Source organism: Adiantum capillus-veneris, chromosome 28, assembly GCF_014529385.1.
Source record: "Adiantum capillus-veneris isolate H3 chromosome 28, ASM1452938v2, whole genome shotgun sequence".
Taxonomy (NCBI): Eukaryota; Viridiplantae; Streptophyta; class Polypodiopsida; order Polypodiales; family Pteridaceae; genus Adiantum; species Adiantum capillus-veneris.
This window is the reverse complement of record NC_140958.1, coordinates 89,186,799-89,206,571: the sequence shown is the minus strand read 5'-3', so window position 1 is coordinate 89,206,571 and position 19,773 is coordinate 89,186,799.

The following is a 19,773-nucleotide window of genomic DNA, read 5'->3' as shown; positions in this document are numbered from 1 at the left end:
CATTATTGGTGCAAGATGTTCCATCAATGCCAAGTGATGGGTGAAAGACGATTGGTAGCCGAGCAACAGGGGGCTATCATCGCACATGATGCCTTTGAAAAGTGGGGCTTGGATGCAATTGGTCCATTGCCCAAGTCAGCGAGTGGTAAGAAATATGTGGTAGTGGCAATAGACTACCTTACACGATGGGTCGAGGCTAAAGCAGTCAAAGAGGTAAATGCGCGTACTGTTGCTCAGTTTGTATTTGATTGCATATGTTGTCGTTTTGGAGTGCCTTGGGTGCTTATATCGGATCGTAGACAGGGATTCAGAAGTAAGTTGGTGCGTGATTTGGTGGACAAATTGGGGATTCAACACCGATTTTCATCTCCATACCACCCGCAGTGCAATGGTTTGGTGGAGAGTGCGAATGGGCAGATAATTAAGATGCTCACGAAGTATATATACCAGCAAGTTGAAGAGTGGGAATCTAACCTTGATAAATGTTTGTGGGCTTACAGGACCTCTTATAAGGTGGCAACCAACTTCACTCCATACGAGTTGGTATATGGCAAGGAAGCGGTCCTGCCTGTGCATGTGCAGCTAGGGGTTCTCAAAGGTTTATGGCGAATTGATAAAACTCATCAAGATATTTTGCAGGATAGAATTACAAGTCTTGAAACTTTGAAAATGGATCATGAAGCAGCGACGGATTTTTATGTGAAGCAACGGGAAAGGAGGGTAGCAAAGTTCAACCAACATTTGCTAGCTAAGCAGATTGAGAAGGGCGATCTAGTGATGAAGTACGAGAGTTATCTTGACTTCACCTTTCAGAAGAAGTTCAAGAAAAAGTGGGCGGGGCCTTACAAGGTTCATCAGGTTTTTCCAAATGGTACATATGCACTAGTCAGGTTGGATGGTCGGTTTCTTAAACACAGGATAAATGGTCTTCGTCTCAAGCTCTACTTTGAAAGGGAGTTAGTTCCAGCGGTGCATTAGATTCTTATACAGGGGGTGGGGCAACCCACTTGAAAGTTTAGGTAATAGAGGGCAATAAAACATTGTACATATGGTTTGAGTTTTCTCATAGTGTGTGCCAGGTTTTGCAGTTTATAGTGAAATAAAGCTTTTATGTGGTTGAGCATGAATGCTCAACAGGGGGGTGGGCAATGACGGTGCAGCCAAAGTGTGTCGACTCTAGAAGATGGCATGGATAGGTGTATGCAGGTAAGCAAAATCATGGCAAAGGGATAGTGCAGCCTTGGGGTCTAGGAATGAAGAGCTTGAAGTGCTGAAGGAGCAGGTCCCGACGGCTCATCAAACAGAGCTACGGAGCCCAAGTTATTGAAGGTTAAAACTTTAGTGGTTTGCAGATTCTTGCCGGACAGGGCGGCTGGGGACAGGTGGTCCAAGTGGAACTGGAGGTATAGATGTGTAAAGATCAATTCATGGAGCCTACCCATCTTTCCGGATTGCGAATCGGAGCTCCGGATAGCAAGTTAAGGCCAGTTGAAGATTTTTCGGGGGCCGGGTCTGAGCTCATTCGACTGCATTGGGGGATGTTCCATCTGGCGTCTTTTGAGCCTCGCCAAAGTTCTCGGTGAAAGAGTGAGTCATGTGGAGCTAGCACGAATTGACAGCATGTCAATCGGGTGCTTGGTCAGCAAGTTACAGCAAGTTGAAATTGGCAGCAGGTGCTAGGGAGGATAATGCAGGTACTTTTCTTGGTTTTTGGCGGCCTCGGATAGCGGGCTCAAAGAAGTAAAAAACTGGCGGAAATTGTGTAGAACGGAGCCGGGGATATGGGCTTGGGACATGGCTTTACAGCCCTGGAGTGGGATCTGTCAACACAGAAAGGGAGTGGGTCCAAGATGGCACCCCAAGAGGGGGTCTTTCTCTCACAAAAGAGTGTTTTTTAAAAAGCCTTGGAAGGCCTTGGCACCGGGGGCCGCCACGTGGCAGTGTAACCATCCCACATGCGGGCGCATGGTAACTGAGTGCGTGGTATAAAGGGCAGAGCGCGACCTCCTTGGTATTGTGTGAAGCAATAGAGCTCTTGGAGCTCGTGGGCTATGGCGTGGGCGCCTGTGGCGCTGCGCAGCAGAAGATGCTGGCCGGTTTTGGCGGCAGTTGGTGAGGCGGGGGGGAGCAGGAGGCACGCGCCCGCGTGGGTGTGGTGTCGGCGCCCGTGAAGTTAACTGCTGACGTGGCAGCCCCTGTGGGGGGTGGTCCCGCGGTCCTCAAAGGCCAAAAGTTTTGAGAAAAAAGGAGGGGGCAATAGAGACATCGCTATTGACTCCCCCCTTCAAGTAAGGGATGAACCCCACAACAGAAAGGAGGGAGATCCGGCCGGCCAAGGTGGAAGGACCAAAGCCCAATGTGCACACCATGTAAATGTTTCCAAAATCAAACTAGGCCAAGTGTTAGCAATGCAATAAAAATACTAAAAGAAACTCTAAGTGAAGGCCACAGCAAGAGAAACTCACCCTTTTTTTCTTTTTTTGGGCCTCTTAGAGGTACCCCTATAAAAGGTTGTAAATGAGAAAATTTAAGGGTTTTTTTGCCTATGTGTAGGAGTGGAAACTTGAAGCCTGTGTAGTGTCGAGTTTGCCATGGAAGCTGCATACATCAATTGTACTACCCTCTATGCAATAATACCAACCGTTTTGCCCAATCTCTGGTGTTGCTTCTCCCCAACCCCCTCCTTCTCTCTCACTCTTGGTGTATTAACCATTATTTGCAGAGGGTTTGCCTGCACCTTGAAGGTTGCTACCAAGAGGGCAGATTAGGGGTGTTTTGTGAGTCGGAACGGGTGAGTTAAGCAGTGTGGGTGCATTTGTGTTGTGGGTGTTCTTGTGCAAGGAGAGAGGTAGTTGCTTTGTATGCTAAAGTGGAGATGCTAGTGCAAATTAGCCAGTTTGAAGGTGTTTTTTGAGAGGTTAGAGGTGTTGTGGAATCCCTGGGCTATAGAGAGGCAAATATTGTGTGTGCTGGGTGTGTTCCCTATTCGCCCTCTCCAATGCCCTTATGGACATTCTCACTTCTCGCGCTGGCATGGTTAGTATTTCACTTTACTCTCTTACATTTGTTGTATTTTAATGGTAACCTAAGACAAAATTGTTTTGTAATTATGTGTTTATACTTACAAAAAGTTTTTTTTTTTTTTTGCAGAATCCGATAGATATGCTGCTTGGACGCGATGAAATGTCTGATTCGGCGACGTCAATCTAGCCATAGCCAGATAGCACTAGTTTTCGTTTGTCATAGCATGTATATATGATGACGTGTGCACGTCATTTTTGTAACTATTGGTCAACGATGTATTTTCTCAATAATGACAATTGTGTTGTAGCTATTACATCAAACGATTTTGCCTATGATCTGTATAATTTTGTCATTGTATTACTTTTGTCTGTCAGTTTTGCATCTTTATTTTGAAAACAATGTTCAATATGGTTGATTGGTGGCAGGACATTGAGTGCCCTGCTACCCAAACATTTTTATTCTCGAGTGTCACTATAAGCGTCTCTATATAAGGTTCTGCATCGTTGCTAAAATGAGGATTGGCACGTCGCGCCTATAGCGATGTTTATAGGGACGTTTTCATTCCGACGCTTTTAATGACGCCGGGGGATAAAAAAACGGATTGTAGTTTTGTCTCTATAGCTATCACAAGTGCTCATAACCTCTTGTAGTGTTTTCACGTGGTAAGTATTTAGTTCTTTTCCTGTGAGCCGTGAACAAACATTAGCCATAAGAATTGGCAAGTATGACTATGGATATGCAGGTTCGGATCTGCTTTTGCTAAATGCATGCACACTAGGTGTTATGGACCCTAGTGTTTAGAAAAGGCTAATTTGGAGCGTCATGCACATTCATGATATTAGTAGCGTCTAAAGGATTGAGCACTCTATGTGCACTATCTTTATGAGATTAATTGTAGATCTATCTATCACCAATAGAGGTCATGGCTCAGTTTGGGTGTTTGTAGATCAGCTTATTACAGTTATCCAAGATGGTTGTTACTAATACAACAAGTTGTGATCCCTGTTTACCGGTCATTTTGGAAGACTGCCTATCGGGAAACACACCTCTGTACAATCAGTTATCCAAGAAAGATAGACAGTTGGCAAGTATTAATCTTGTGCTAAAGGATATGCTAAGTGCGGTACGTTAGCACAAAGAAACCCAATTAGAAACTTTTTTCTCTCTACTTGGAGGTTGCTTACCATAAGACAAAGAAGGTTGCGACTACGTTTAACCTCTTCTTATTTACATAAGAGGTTCTCACCTTGAACACCGGTTATGGTGGGATTGTTCATGAAGAATGATATTAAGTTATGTCAGCTACTTACTTTCATGGAAAGTGAAAGAGGTACTCTTTGAGATACATCTTAGTTGTGATAACTTTCTTAGCATACTCAAGTGAGTTCTAAATTGATTATGTACACTATGTTGTATATGGGCCAGTTTTAACAAACAACGGTTGCAAAGGCACAACAATGTAGAAAATCAAGATGTCCTTCTTGATTTCATTCAACCTCCTACTAAAATGCATTCCGCTCCATGGACAATTGGATCCAAGGATTCCACTGCGAAAAACATTTGTGTTCTTATGAAGATCTTACCACTTTTGTTTTTGAGGACGAAAACGCTTCTCCAAGGGGGGAGTGTTCATAAAATCTAGTATCTACCTATCCCAAATGATTTTCTCATATTGAACCAATCATCTAGTGTGGGAAAATAAATGGGAACAAGAGTTAGAATATAGATATGTGCTTTTGGACCTATCTCAGTACGGGACCAAAGGGAGAGAAGGCTACATCCCATGAAGGGTCCAAAAGGGAGATGGTCTACCAAAGAGCAATGACCATGTAATGGAGCTTAAAATACCTTAGTGTTAGCTTCATTAAAGACCTCCAAAGTTTAGTGTTAAAAGTCCTTAGACCTAAGATCTTGAACTCCAAGGCAGGGAAGAGGAAGAAGAAGTAACATACGACAAAGAAGTACTTTCCTCACAATAGATTACTCTTGGAACTTAGCTTAGCATAATAATATAGATGGTAGAGACGATGATCATGCCATTGAAGCTTGACCTTGGTTGGATTTGCATTGCATAGCCAAGAGGTGTTGGTGTAGACTCTCTACTTCACAATCTTTGAAAAGGAGATGGAGTTCTTTCTCAACACAATGAGAGAAAAAGTAAGTGAGAATGCGAGAATGAGCAAAAATGAGACCTCTTCCTTGCCTAGGTCGTCCCCTCTCTCTCTTTACTCTAGCTTGATCCCTATTGACCCTTGCTAAGCTTGGCCAATCATAGGCTATGGTCATTTCAAGCAATAAGGATAGCATTTGGACAAGTCTCCTCCTTTTTCCCTTTTGAGAGAGAGAGGTTAATTAATTATTTACATGCATCTAAATTCTCATTGGACCTCCCTAAAGGCCATCCAATAGGCTTTAGGCACATTATGAGGGCAAACTAGCTAGGGGATTGACATGTGTCCTTTCTGCCTCTTGTGGAGAGGGCTTGCCTTGAGTGAGTGTGTGTGTGTGTGTGTGTGTGCGCGCGCTCTCTCATCCCCTACTCTTAGGGCTCACCCCCATCCATGTAGGAGTCATGTTTGACTCTGAACACCACAAGCACCGTAGTCATCAAGCACGAAAATCCCCTCAAGTACCTTAGTCAACTCAAGCATGACAAGCACCTTAAAAACCTTAGCTAGCTCAAGTACGACGAGCACCTCAAGCACATGCCTAGCTTGCATAAGGTCTAAAGTACCTAAAGGTCTAAGGACTTTTTAACACTAAACCTTGGAGGCCCTTAATGAAGCTAACCCTAAGGTCTTTTAAGCTCCTTTACCTGCTCATTGCTCTTTGGTAGACCATCTCCCTTTTGGACCCTTCATGAGATGTAGCCTTCTATCCCTTTGGTCCCATGCTGAGATAGGTCCAAAAGCACATATCTATATTCTAACTCTTCTTCCCATTCATTTTCCCACATTAAATGATCAGTTCAATATGAGAAAATCATTTGAGATAAGTAGATATTAGATTTTATGACAGGAGTAATGTCAAGCCAATGACCAAAGGGTCTGAAAAACTCAGTACAGCTAGGAGCCAAGGGCAAGGCATAAGGTTAAGGGGTCCTACTTGTAAGAGCCAAGGGCTATAAGTAGGGAGGTTGGGAGGAGATCATTATTGTGGACAACCCTTTGGTCTTAGAGAACATGTGCATGATAGTGAGGCGGTCCGGGGCGGGCAACAAGAAGAGCGGCCTCTAAACACCCTTCGAGGCTCCCATGCTGCTCAAATGGGGCTGTGGCAAGCACAATCAGAGACAACAACAACCCACAGCCAGAAACCAAACAAGAAAAGGGACACCACCTAGTTGTAGATGCGAACTAGGACGCACGTGATATCTCCTTGTACTCAAACGCACAAAGAGAGGGGAATGCAAGATAGCCACACACACCAAACACAAACATTCACCACGCCAGAGAGAGGTAAAGCACACAAATCAACTTGAGCAACTCATTCTTAGCCTTAAAGACTAGATGCACACAAAGCTTGATGAGAAATAGAGAGACAACACAAAACTTGACCTTGTTGCCAATACACAAATTGTCTTAGGGTCACGGGAGCCCTCTCACCGAGCACCCTCTTACAATTGAAGTTTTGGCAAACAATTCAACAAGCCCTCAAACCACCAAGCATGAAATGGCACAACAAACTTCAAGGACAATATACCTTCAACCACCTGATGAGCCAACTTATCAAGTCAATTTGGAGAGAAGAGTCGTAGTTGCAGCATGCAATTGCACCCAAAACTATGAATCTTATTTATGGACAAGAGTAGGCTACAAGTGTGATTGCAGAGTATAGTCTCACTCCACTCCTCTAGATGGCATAACTAACTTCAGGCTTCTCCATGCACCTATGTGTAGTGATGGAATAGAGCACTCACAATGCACACACTCTACACAACTAGGCTTGAAGAGTGGTGTGTTATGTGTAGAGAATGGTGTGGTGTAATGTGATCATGGGATGATTTACAAGGGAGAGAAGGGCTCTATTTATAGGTTTTAGAAGTCCCGATTAGGATTAGGCCTAATAAAGTTTATTTGAAGGAATAAAAGATTATGCATATTTTTATTTTTTTTTAATGAGGGTGGGTATCTCTTGTCCTTTGAGTCACATGGATGTGGGCTCAAGGGAAGAGAATTATTGAGGATGAAAGGAGAGAGGATTGAGTGAATAATTTGGGAGTGCCTACTCTAGTAGAGGGTGCATTTTACAATAAGGTTAGTGGTTAGTAGTTAGTAATTATCACTACAAAATATTTACAAAATCATTCACCAAATGGTGAGATATATGATGAGAAAAGTTAGAGAAGGGATAAGCTTGTAAAGCAAGGTTGAAGCTTGAAGAAGTTGACATTCACCTCTTTACAGCACCGATAGAAGAAGCGGTCAGCATGGCGATGTAGGGCATGTCGATGAAGCTATGTTATCTTCAAACCTTGGAAAATTCATGATAAAAGCCTTCATTTGCAAAGGTTATCATTGGATTTTTGCTGATTTTTTGAAGTTCTTTACAAAGATGAAGAGAGTATGGTAATATGGACATATATGTAGAGAGAAAGGGGGACACATAGGGTGTAGAAATGGAGGATGAAGGCTATGGAGGTGTGAGAGATGTGGCAATGGTGAAGAGGGTGAATTAGGACATGGGAGTTGCAGGTTTGGGAGTGGAAAGGAGAGGGAGGAGTGTGTGTGAAAGAGGAAAATGATAAAGTGGAAGAGGGAGTGTGGCTGCATAGCATGGGCAAACTGGGGTCCACCAATAAAATCATAGCTCACATCTCGTAGCTCAAAAAAATATGAAAAAATTTGTGGTGAAAGTTCAGCTCACGAGCTACAACTTTTGTTTGTATCACCTTTTCAAATTCGGGGAGCATGTGATCTTTAAAAATTTAGCAAAACCGACTGTTTTTTCCGCTGCACAAGGTCCTTGTGAGGTCCTTCTTTGGATGATTCTTTTGAATACCTCCAAGAGTGAGCTCCCCATGGTGCATGCAGGCATGCCACATACCCTTGACCTTATTTGGTAGGTCTATAATTGAAGATATTGTTGAGATCATGATATAAGTGAATAGTACAACTAAGAAAATCAAAATATTGAGGGGTCTAAAAACATATGTACATGTCAAATATAAATAATATAGGTGGAAAAAATATAAAGGGGTCAAAATAAATCTCTCTCATTATAAGTCTACCATAAAAAGATGAATATTCTAGGTGTTTTAATTTATGAGAGTAAAAGAGAATAGATGTAGGAAGGAAAAAATCACAATAGTGAAAAAGTATACACGTAAATAGAACTAGTTTTTTTGGATTTTTGTTAGGATGGAGTTACACCAAAAATAAGAGAAGCTTGCATGAAATTATTTTTATATGGAATAGAGTACGCAAAATGGTAAGAAAAAATATGGTAATGTTGAGTCAATGTACATAGCATAAATAACTCACCATAGGTAGAAATATTTAAATAAATACCAAAATAATTATGAAAAATCCTTTTATTTAGGCCCTATATACAATGAAATATTTACACACAAATGGGCTATAATATACTTATAATTTTTTTTTATTTTTTTTTGGCTCAACTAGCCCAGTGACTAGCTAATTGAGGGTTTTTAAGAAGATATGGAAAAAGTCCTCTAACTCACACACACCTATATACAGTGAAATGGTAGAGATAGCCACAGTGTTTGGATGATTTTGGTAGGGTGGGTTAACTCACTATGGCAATTACAGAGAGACGAAAAACGGCTATCATTAGCCCTCCCCTAGGATGATGGTATATTCATGTACCATCATAGAGCATCTTTTCCAAAGAGAGTGCTTCAGAGTCCTTGACGAGATCTTCATTGTTTGGCCCCTCAGAATTTTTGTTGGAGTTACACTCATGCTTCACGGAACAATACCTACATGAGATAGCTGCCTTTTGACAGATCTTTGGTAGAAGGCGACTCAAATAAGGCTTCAAGCGATACCCGTTTACCTTCCTGGAGTGCTCTTTCCCATTCAAGTCCATAAGTTGATAGTAACTTGAATTGAAATCCTTCTTAACTATGTATGGCCCTTGCCATCTAGTTTCAAATTTGGCATCAAAACGATTGTCGAGTCGATTGTCATACCTTAGCGCAAGATCTCCTTCATTGATGCCTTTGTCCTTTAGTTTCTTGTCAAGCTTCTCCTTCGCCTGCGTAGCTTTCCTCTTGTAGCACTCGTATGCTGCTTCTCTTTTCCACTCAAGCTCAGCTAAGGTAAGAAGTTGATCCATCCATGCTTCTTGATCATCTTGTGCTGCTTTGCCATGAAGTCGTATTGTTGGGATGTTGAGCTCAATTGGTTGTAAAGCCTCTTGACCATAGACCTAGTGAAATGGTGTAAACTCCGTGGCTTCCCTATATGTGGTTCGATACGCCACAAGGCACCATCCAAGAAGTCATCCCACAACTTTGTCTTGTTTCTCACCATCTTTCTAATGATGCCTGCAATGACACCATTAGCTTTTTCTACCAGACCATTGGATTGGGGATAGTAGGGTGTACTATGACGATGTAGAATGTGAAGTTCTTCACAGACCTCTATGAGCAAGCCCTTTCTAAACCCTGGACCATTATCAGAAACAATCTCCAAAGGTGTACCAAATCTACAACAAATGTGAGTGTAGACAAATTTGCTCACTGTCCTCTCAGTTATCTTTGCCACACTTTGTGCTTCCACCCACCTAGTCATATAGTCTACCACCACTAGAATGTAGAGTTTCCCATTTTTTGTCCTAGGGAGAGGACCCATAGCATCAATGCCCCATTTTTCAAATGGACCATTTGCAAGGACTAGCTGACGTGGACCACGTAACAGACGCTTGTTTCCATTAATCTGACAATTGTGACAGCTTTTACACCAATGTTGAACATCAATGTGCAAGCTTGGACAAACATATCCGGCAAGAAAAATCTTTTTTGCAGTGAGTTCCTGTGCAAAATGACCACCACACGCTTCCTCAATAGTTGGTACTCTTCTGCACACTTGATCCTTCCCTCTTTGATAAAGGGATCCTTCTAGAAAGAGATACGCGCTTGCCTTTTTCATGAGTCTCCTCTTCTGAGCCTTCGTGAAGTCTTGTGGAAACTCACCCTCCAAAATGTAGCTAATAATGGGAGTCAATGACTCCAATCCCTGGTATCTCGGTTGCTTGACAGTTGCTGCCACCATGATGACCTGCACTTCTTTCTCAACACATGTAACTGCTTGTTGTGCAAGTAAATCGGCATCTTCATTCTGTTTCCTAGGAATATGATATAGTTGCACTTCTTCAAATTGATTAAACAATCTACGAATGGCATGAACTTTTGTCCTTAGGCTTTCATTCTTGCCTGCCCAAATGCCTCAAATTTGCTTCACAATGAGAAGTGCATCCCCTTTTACCATGAGACGTTGTATACCTTGGCCAATGCATATCTTTAAACCATGAAGTAGTGTGTCGTATTCTGCTTCATTGTTGCTAGTTGAACCTGGTAGATTGACCTTCTCTTTCATGACCACTTCTCCACTTGGGTTGAGAAATACTAGCCCTCCTCCTGATTTTCCTGTGGCTCGTCGAAAAGCTCCATCAAAGAACAAGGTAAAAGCATTAGGAATACTTTTAGGTGGTAGCAATGGTAGGGTCTTTACTTCAGGCACCTTAATCTCCTTCTCATGTATCCTGTAAGTAAGGATCCGTGCCAATTGTGCACGCACACTATCTTCTACCTTGAAAGAGTATTGAAACTCTTGCAATTCCATAATCCACTTTGAGATCCTAGTGCTAAGATTCATTTGAGATGACACCCAAGGAAACAAATTTTCTGCAGTGAGAATTACAAAAGGTTTTGGTAGCAAGTAGGATCTAACCTTTCTCACCACAAACATGAGAGAAAGCATCATGAGTTCTGCCTCCGTGTAGCCTCTCTCCAAAGCGTTCATGACCCTACTAGCAAAGTAGATGGGTCGCATCCGGGTACTATGGGGATCTTGTTGTAGCAAAACTGCTCCAATTGTTTCTTTCCCAACACTAGCGCTAACAAAGAATGTGTACTCCCAACAAGGAGGCATGAGTGTTGGTAGCTCTGACAAGATGACTTTAATGTTACAAAAGTACTCTTCAAGCTCATAAGACCATGCAAATTCTACTTGTTGTGTCAAATTTTGCAAAGGATGAAGCAACTCCAAAGCTAAGTGAATAAAGCGTGACATCTACTTCACCTTTTGAATGAATGAGATGACCTCTTTGAGATTCTTGGGTGATGGGAGCTCAATAAGAGCCTTTGCCTTTGAAGGATCCACCTCAATGCCTTTATAGGAAACCTTGTGACCAAGCAAGATCACTTCATCCTCACCTATGTGACATTTGTCGGGGTTGAGTTGACCTCCCATGTCATAGAGCTTCTTTAAACCTTCTTCCACCCTTTGTAGATGCAATGATTTTGAGCTATAAATGCAGAAATCATCAATAAAAACCCTAATGGACTTTCCAAAGAATGTTTGAAACACCATGTTCATGAAGCGTTGGAAAGTTGCAGGAGCATTTGTCAGGCCAAATGGCGTGACTCTAAAAGCATAACAACCCCAAGGAGTGATGAAGGTTGTTTTCAATTGATCTTCCAATGCGATACCTATTTGAAAGTAACCCGAGTAGCCATCACACATAGTGTACTTCTCATGACCAGCTACCTCATTTAGTATCTCATCCTGAAATGGGAGGGGAAAGTGATCTCTTTTTGTTGCCTCATTAAGTGGACGGTAATCCACACACACCCTCCACTTGCCGTTTTTCTTAGGAGTGACAACAACGGGAGAGACCCACTCTGAATTCTCCATTGGATAAATGAAACCTGCTGCTAGAAGCTTTCTTACCTCCTTGAGTAAAGCCTGCTCCTTGATGACTCCTAGCCTTCGTAGCTTTTGAGCCTTAGGTGTGGCCTCTGGCTTCAACTCAATTTTGTGTTGAACAACATCTTCTAACATTCCTTCATCTTGCACCTTTTGGTTCTCTTGGGAACCTACCTCTTCCAAACATGGGCAAGAGGTCTCTTGGTTGTTTGGCTTAAACCTTACCCCCATGACTTCGATGGAAGACTCCTCTTCAGTAATGCTGTCCCTACTTTCTCCTTCTGAAGTGCTATCGGTCCAGCCTTCCTCCGTCTCACTTTGAGATGATTCTTCATGGAGCTCCTCTTGGCGTTGCTCCTTCATGTCAAAGACAACCTTCTTATGATTGTCATTCCTGCAAATTAGCTTTCCACTCTCCCAATCCTGCAAAGCTCGCATTTTCATTAGCCATGGTCTCCCTAGGATAAATGGGTAACCATTTCGTTTGGTAGACATGACATAGAAATCCACTGCCTTCTTAATGCCAAAGGCCTCCACAGAGACATTTTTACAAATGCCTACACACCTAGCTTTGCTATTGTTTGCCATTTTGACTTTAATTTCAGGTGTCTCATGGATATGCATGCCTAGTTTTTGCATGAGTCCTTCTGTCATGATGCAAATTTGTGCACCCCCATCCACTAGACCTTTCCTAACCAATCTTCCTTTGATGTAACAATCTAGCACAGTTGTAATATCCTCATTCATTTCAGCATGTGCAATTTTTACAACAGGCACACTCTCTTTTATCTTTCTCCTAGTGCTAACTGCCTTCGTTAAATCCCTCCTAACTTGTGGGAATAATGCAAGAAACTGAGGCCATGAGATATCAGGACCCTTACCTCTCATGTCTTCCAATAGGTTGTATGAAACCATACCATGTCCAAGAGGGAAGTCTTGGAGGTTGATACGACGTCGAGTCCTCTTAGCTTCCTTGGTCTCCTTTGCCTTATTTTCTCTTCCATGGTCACTTTGTGATGTAACACCTTCTTTTTATTTACCTTTTCCTTGGCCACGCTTAATGCCATTTGATTCCATGTCAACCTCATTTGATTTTGTCACCTCTACCACATGCACATTTGGGTCTGGCAAAGGTGGAACTCCTTCCACTCCTTGTGGAGGTGGTCTTGCTCCATTTGGCCTTTGTAGAAGCCTTGGTTGCTGACTAGTTCCTTCTCTTGCATTCATCATTGGGTAATTCAAGTTAGGTCTCCCTGGCTCCCCATGGGGCCAAGGACAATTATACATCCCATGTCCAGACTCTCCGCAATTCCAACATTGCATGACTCTCCTAGGTCGTGGATCTCGCTCTTCAGACTTCTTTGCTTGTCCCTTTGGACCTACAGCTTGTGCAAGGTGAATTGACAAGCTGCTTAAAGATTCATTTAACTTCTCAATCACTTCCGCCGTTACCTCCGGAAGCTCCCTAGATGTTGATTCTTGTGACTTACCTTTGGGTCTAAGACCTTCTATTGGAACCTCCCCCCTTAAGCACTTGAGTTTCCTATATTTCTCAGCAACCCTAGTTTCAGCTGCATCAAAGGTAGCAGGTGCACCCGCCTCAACTTTTATCTTAAGGTCAGGAAAGAGTCCGGCTATGAACCTCTCCTTCTTTAGGAACTCTGCACCATCACCAGGGTTAGCAACATTTCTCACCCATACAGCCCAAAGACGTAGAAACTCTTGCTTGTACAAGTAGTAGTCATCTAAGTCTTTTTGCTTATGAGAAACAATGTCTTGCCATAGTTTTTGAGTGTTTTGGGGATCAAAGAAGTATCTCTTGAAATGATTCACAACTTCCGTGTAATTCCCTTTAACTTCCTCAGGCAAAGAGTCAGACCAAGTGCTAGCATCTTTCCTAAGGACCACCTCAAACATCTCTACACGTTCTTCATCAGTTACTATCCTCTTGATACGACAAGACATCTTGAAATTTGTTAAAAATAATTCTGCATCCTCTCCAGGCTCTCCAAAGAAAAGAGGATATCCAGACATTTGGCGTTGTCTCTCCATTGAATTGATTTCAAGTGACGTGTTTTTGTTCTTTCTTTCTTTAAAAGATTTACACAATAATATTTTCTAAATTGCAATCTATTCTACAACAAAATAAAAATATTCACATCAAATGACCTATGATAATCAATAAGAGGTAGGATGACAGGGTTTGGTGATGCGAGAATTTCTCCTACTCTTTGGGCACCAAACATGAACACCATACGTTGTTGAAAATGGATTTTTCTACTAATTGCAATGTTTATTCTAATGTGTAGAGTGAAATGAAAGGGGAAAACCTCTATTCTTGGTCCATTATCCATTGTCTATGCATGACCTAATGCTTAAAACAAAACAAAAATATAGACGTCCAAACTAAGATCGTACCTAATGAGAGGAAAAATAAAAGGATTTACTGAAGCGTTTATCTCGGTCAACCTAAGAGGACCTAAAATTCTACGAATTACTCGCTGAAATTGCAACTTAGTACTAACAATTATGTGTACCTTTCGCCTTGCAATGGGAATGAAGGGATCATACAAATTCTCGTGATTCATACAAGCTACTTGATTATGCTAAAGGTTCAACCTACACAAAACATACACAAGCCGTTCCTCCGTGGGGGCACCAATTTGAGGCGGTCCGGGGCGGGCAACAAGAAGAGCGGCCTCTAAACACCCTTCGAGGCTCCCATGCTGCTCAAATGGGGCTGTGGCAAGCACAATCAGAGACAACAACAACCCACAGCCAGAAACCAAACAAGAAAAGGGGCACCACCTAGTTGTAGATGCGAACTAGGACGCACGTGATATCTCCTTGTACTCAAACGCACAAAGAGAGGGGAATGCAAGATAGCCACACACACCAAACACAAACATTCACCACGCCAGAGAGAGGTAAAGCGCACAAATCAACTTGAGCAACTCATTCTTAGCCTTAAAGACTAGATGCACACAAAGCTTGATGAGAAATAGAGAGACAACACAAAACTTGACCTTGTTGCCAATACACAAATTGTCTTAGGGTCACGGGAGCCCTCTCACCGAGCACCCTCTTACAATTGAAGTTTTGGCAAACAATTCAACAAGCCCTCAAACCACCAAGCATGAAATGGCACAACAAACTTCAAGGACAATATACCTTCAACCACCTGATGAGCCAACTTATCAAGTCAATTTAGAGAGAAGAGTCGTAGTTGCAGCATACAATTGCACCCAAAACTATGAATCTTATTTATGGACAAGAGTAGGCTACAAGTGTGATTGCAGAGTATAGTATCACTCCACTCCTCTAGATGGCATAACTAACTTCAGGCTTCTCCATGCACCTATGTGTAGTGATGGAATAGAGCACTCACAATGCACACACTCTACACAACTAGGCTTGAAGAGTAGTGTGTTATGTGTAGAGAATGGTGTGGTGTAATGTGATCATGGGATGATTTACAAGGGAGAGAAGGGCTCTATTTATAGGTTTTAGAAGCCCCGATTAGGATTAGGCCTAATAAAATTTATTTGAAGGAATAAAAGATTATGCATATTTTTAATTTTTTTTAATGAGGGTGGGTATCTCTTGTCCTTTGAGTCACATGGATGTGGGCTCAAGGGAAGAGAATTATTGAGGATGAAAGGAGAGAGGATTGAGTGAATAATTTGGGAGTGCCTACTTTAGTAGAGGGTGCATTTTACAATAAGGTTAGTGGTTAGTAGTTAGTAATTATCACTACAAAATATTTACAAAATCATTCACCAAATGGTGAGATATATGATGAGAAAAGTTAGAGAAGGGATAAGCTTGTAAAGCAAGGTTGAAGCTTGAAGAAGTTGACATTCACCTCTTTACAGCACCGGTAGAAGAAGCGGTCAGCATGGCGAAGTAGCGCGTGTCGATGAAGCTATGTTATCTTCAAACCTTGGAAAATTCATTATAAAAGCCTTCATTTGCAAAGGTTATCCTTGGATCTTTGCTGATTTTTTGAAGTTCTTTACAAAGATGAAGAGAGTATGGTAATATGGACATATATGTAGAGAGAAAGGGGGACACATAGGGTGTAGAAATGGAGAATGAAGGCTATGGAGGTGTGAGAGATGTGGCAATGGTGAAGAGGGTGAATTAGAACATGGGAGTTGCAGGTTTGGGAGTGGGAAGGAGAGGAAGGAGTGTGTGTGAAAGAGGAAAATGATAAAGTGGAAGAGGGAGTGTGGCTGCATAGCATGGGCAAACTGGGGTCCACCAATAAAATCATAGCTCACATCTCGTAGCTCAAAAAAATATGAAAAAATTTGAGGTGAAAGTTCAGCTCACGAGCTACAACTTTTGTTTGTATCACCTTTTCAAATTCGGGGAGCATGTGATCTTTAAAAATTCAGCAAAACCGACTGTTTTTTCCACTGCACAAGGTCCTTGTGAGGTCCTTCTTTGGATGATTCTTTTGAATGCCTCCAAGAGTGAGCTCCCCATGGTGCATGCATGCATGCCACATATCCTTGACCTTATTTGGTAGGTCTATAATTGAAGATATTGTTGAGATCATGATATAAGTGAATAGTACAACTAAGAAAATCAAAATATTGAGGGGTCTAAAAACATATGTATATGTCAAATATAAATAATATAGGTGGAAAAAATATAAAGGGGTCAAAATAAATCTCTCATTATAAGTCTACCATAAAAAGATGAATATTCTAGGTGTTTTAATTTATGAGAGTAAAAGAGAATAGATGTAGGAAGGAAAAAATCACAATAGTGAAAAAATATACACGTAAATAGAACTAGTTTTTTTGGATTTTTGTTAGGATGGAGTTACACCAAAAATAAGAGAAGCTTGCATGAAATTATTTTTATATGGAATAAAGAGTACGCAAAATGGTAAGAAAAAATATGGTAATGTTGAGTCAATGTACATAGCATAAATAACTCACCATAGGTAGAAATATTTAAATAAATACCAAAATAATTATGAAAAATCCTTTTATTTAGGCCCTATATACAATGAAATATTTACACACAAATGGGCTATAATATACTTATAATTTCTTTAAATTATTATTTTTTATTTTTGGCTCAACTAGCCCAGTGACTAGCTAATTGAGGGTTTTTAAAAAGATATGGGAAAAGTCCCCTAACTCACACATACCTATATACAATGAAATGGTAGGGATAGCCACAGTGTTTGGATGATTTTGGTAGGGTGGGTTAACTCACTATGGCAATTACGGAGAGCCGAAAAACGGCTATCAATAGAATCACCCAAAAGTTCACAAATGCAAGATCGAAGGTTTCTTACTAGAGTAGGCTTCTTGAGGTGTTTTACCTTTCAAAGACTTTGTATAGATTCAATTGAGGATGTAAACTGTTGTATTAGTGCTTCAACCCAAAAGCAATCTTGCATATCCTTGGCCTTGAGCATGCATCTTGCCTTCTCTACCACAATCCAACTGCGACATTCCATAACTCCATTCTACTGAGGTGTGTAAGGAGTAGTAAGATGATGTTTCATACCATGCTCGTTGCAGTAGTTGAATTCATTTGAAAGGAATTCTCGTCATTTGTTTGTGTGAAGCTTCTTGACCATCTTTCTTGTTTCATTTTTTAGAAGCTCGTGCCATACTTTAAATTTTCCAAAAGCTTGAGACTTCTCATGAATGAAATACACCCACATCTTTCTACTAAAGTTGTCAACTAGCAGGTAAATGCACTTCCAAGCATGATTGAGTCAACCAACAGGCCCTGCTTCACATTTTGTGCAGGAACTTCTTGGCCCTCTTCTTGGATTTGCTCAAAATAAGGTAACACTTCCTCTCCATGTTTGACACACACTCTAGTGACTATAGCTCCCTGAGACTACATCTCAAGCTAAAGGCTCATTGGCCATACTTGACATACACACCTAGTAATGCATTGGCAACAAAAATACATATTTTAAAAAAAAAGTCTCTAATCATCATAAGGTGCATCTCTTGGCCTTGTCGAGGTTCTAATGCTTACGACAAGCTTTGAAGATAAATGGACGGTGATTTCATCAAGTGAGAAATCCCTTACTTGCATTTGTTCAAAGTAGTGAAGTGTCTCCTTTGCATGACCACTTTGACAAAATCTTGCTGTTAGCATGTTCCAAGAATCTATACTCTAGATGGGAAGCTCATATAGCAATTTATGTGCTCTTTTGAGTGTCCCACACTTGCATACATGCTGGACAGGGAGGTACAAAGGACAATCTGACAATTCGCATACAAGGAGATGGAGAGAAACAAAGTGCAAGCATATTTGTGTCTAGATAAAAAGATGGTAGCATTGTTTGAGAAAAGTATGTATATTTGCATCTAGATGAAAAGATGGTAGCAGTGTTTAGAAAAAGTATGTATCAACTTACAATCGTACTGCTTTAAAATTAGAAAATGCTAATTGAGAGCAAGACAAAAAGGAAAAAAATCCATGCAGAGGCTTAGAAAGATAGTAAAAATTAGCTCAAGTTTTCAAATTTCCACTTAGAAGAATCCTAAGAATATGGGCTTGATTTGAAAAAGTGATGAACTGAAGTGATTCTTTGGAGATGCCTCCTATAAGGAAAGCAGAGGTAGGGGGATGCTCTTTGCCTCTGAAGGCGTGGAACCTCTCTCCCTGTAAACATGTCAACTTTCTCTCTCTGCAAAACACGTGGAGTCTCTCTTTGTCTCATGCCTTCGAAGGCTCTTTGGGGGTGGTTGAAATTGATTTTAACACCTTACACAAAAGAGTAGACGTGTGATGGGGCAATCACTTTTGTGACTTTACCCTTCCGTCTACTAGGCAACCCTCAACACTATCTTACACGGGATCTTGAATGACGCCAAGGCGGTGGGATCAACGACTGGAAAGTGTGAGCACAAAACCAAAGGCGCGCATAGACGTCAGATGTTGAAAAGTAAACAAAGACAAGGAGAGGGGGGGGGGAAGGGGGAGTAAACATAAACTCACTTTATCATCAAGGGCGTTCATAGTGGTTTCAACAAATCATATGCGCCTGCGTGGCTAGTCAGCCTTCCAAATATGAGGTGAACCCATCTCGAGCTGGTGCATATGCGTCGAATTTTTTTAGACCCTACCCCCACCTCGAGATTCATGTGCTTTAAGCTCGCTGTAGATCCCACCGCTTGGCGGTCATTCAGACCCTCAGCACTATATGGCACGGGCCCCTTCAAAGGGGATCAAGGGTGGAGGTGAGAATGGTGAGGCGCGCGCATTGTAGGTTGTGCGATCGGACGCCCGAGTTTAAAAATTCATGCGACCTGAATTTACAAGGTTGCACGACCTGAATTTACAACTGGCCCTTCTTGAAATGCCACATAATTCAATGAACGCATGCGGGCGTGGCTGTGCTCTGGCTGTTAGAGCACATGCACCGCATGAGGGAGGTCGTGGGTTCGAGACTCAAGGTACGGACCCAAATTTATGCACTGGCTCGAATTAACGTGTTGATCCAAAATTACTTTTTCGTGTCGAGCTTACAAATCGATCCGAATTTACAAAAACACATCCGACAGTGAGAATGACCCTCACCGTTGATCCCATTTGCCATTCAGACCCTCTGGCGGAACGACCCAGAACTTTGGGCGCGGTGTTTTCTTCCTCGCGAAGCTATATCTGAGAAGAGGTGAACCCCCCCCCCCTCCGCCCCGCGGCCCGCCCCCCCCCCCCCCCCCCCCCCCCCCCCCCTCTCTCTCTCTCTCTCTCTCTCTCTCTCTCTCTCTCTGCGCGCGCACGCAGGGTCTCTCGCAGGCCCCCGTCCAGCTGGTCCTTGTCCTACCTTGCTGTGGCATCTGCCTTTCTGAAGGTGCAGTCAGTG